The following is a 1,913-nucleotide window of genomic DNA, read 5'->3' on the forward strand; positions in this document are numbered from 1 at the left end:
GGAAGAGTTACTTTGGCACACATGCATGTGTAAACACACACATGTACTCACACACATGGATACGCCACATCCTCAGGAGTATGACATCTGAGAAAGGAGAAAAGTCTCAAGATGTTGAGAAAATGTAAGATTAAAAGGAAATGACTATGTTGTCTTCAGAAAAAAACACAGGCTCATCAACTCAAATAATTATTTCCGCTGCTGAGCACCCAAGTTCATTCCAGCAGCGTTTGTACAACAAGCTTGCAAGGGAAAGGCTTGTCTAAGAAAGGAAGCAAGCAAAATCATTGTATTATATTGTAATAAATTCTGTTAACAGGTGGGCCCCCTACAGGGAGACAGAAGATGAGGGAAAGGGTCTTACTCTGCTGAGCAGGACAAAAGGTAAGAGTTAAGCAAAGTTGTACAGAGGAGAGGATGCTTGAAGAATTTTGAGATTTTAACAGTAAGAATTGCCTCTCAGATAAATGAAAAATATTATTCTAGGTTATATCGTACACAAGATAAGGAATTCAGCTCAGTTGTAAAAAATCTAGTTTATTGACAGTATTTGTAGTCATTCCTAAGTGACGACTAACCAATTTTTGAGAAGCTTAAGGACTCCCAAATAACTTCTTTTTGTTTGTTTGTTTGTTTTTTAATTTTTTTATTGTTATGTTAATCCCCATACATTACACCATTAGTTTTAGATATAAAAAATATGGAACGCTTCACGAATTTGCGTATCATCCTTGCGCAGGGGCCATGCTAATCTTCTCTGTATCGTTCCAATTTTAGTATATGTGCTGCCGAAGCGAGCACTCCCAAATAACTTCTAATGGTCGAACTTATCCATGGAAATTATCCGAACGCTGTCACTTCACATAACAGGGAGAAGATTGTCAATCGCCTTTTCCCCCCTCCCAGCTGCCAGGGGACTCTCAAGTCACGGAATAGTTGGTAGGGGCATGGTCATCATACCTGCCCAGAGGTCAAAAGCTGGATCCAGGAGGTTTCTCGCTGTCATCCTTTATTATTTCTTCTACTTCTTTTCCTTAAAGCTCATTGGTCAGTGGTCACCACAGCATCCCAAAGTGGGAAGCACCCTCGGTAATCTGATATAAAAATAGTCCTGATTTCTTACAGATAAAACCTTTAGGTAGTTCAAACATTTTTCACTTTTCATCCAGTTGTTCAGGTGTGATATTCACACATGTATTTCTGGCTTGGTTAACATGTCTGATGGGACCAGCAGTCGGGCACTCAAGAATGTGATTTTTCTCTCCGAGTAGGTTTTCCTGGCTGGCATCCTCTTGTTCACCGGGGAAGAAATAATTACTCATCTACCAGCTCCTTCAATGAGTTCACAGGACATACATTGTAACCCCAGTTTCTATTACAAATTGAGACAACTCTTATTTATTACATTTGTAGGTCAAGGCACAGTTCTGCATGATGTGGAAGTTAAGTCGGTACTTAAATGACTTCCTGTAAATAAGACTCATTAGCCGCGGTGACCTGAGAACACCTTCAATTTAAGATGCTGCCCAGCGAGGAGAGTCCTTATATTAATCCTGCCGCGGCTGTGCGTGCAGCTTCCCTCTGCTTTTCACTTGATGAGGCGACCTTTTGGCTCCCTGTAGCTGAAAAAGGAGCTTCTCCACCTTCTTCCACATCCACTTGTCTTTTACACATGAGACTGAATATTTGATATTTACATAAAAATAAGAAAGCGTAAATCACCAAGAAACTTGATTTCGGCATTCTGAAAAGGCCACAGAAACTGATTGCACTTGTTCCAAAAACCCACAATGATGTAAATTCTTGGGAGCAATACAGGAAGATGTCTCAGTGACACACTTCTATTTTTTTTTTTAATTATTTATTTATTTGACACAGAGAGAGAGAGAGCGCACAAGCAGGGGGAGGCGGCA

General features: G+C 40.3%; 1 non-coding gene across 1 annotated transcript; it reads right to left on the reverse strand.

Moving 5' to 3' along the window:
* Positions 1 to 694: 694 nt before the first annotated feature.
* Positions 695 to 801, reverse strand: LOC116643863. The gene has a single exon (XR_004301645.1). It is a non-coding gene; the product is annotated as a U6 spliceosomal RNA (small nuclear RNA).
* Between the last annotated feature and the right edge of the window lie 1,112 nt (positions 802 to 1,913).

This window comes from Phoca vitulina, unplaced genomic scaffold (assembly GCF_004348235.1).
Source record: "Phoca vitulina isolate PV1807 unplaced genomic scaffold, GSC_HSeal_1.0 scaffold27, whole genome shotgun sequence".
NCBI classification, from domain to species: Eukaryota; Metazoa; Chordata; class Mammalia; order Carnivora; family Phocidae; genus Phoca; species Phoca vitulina.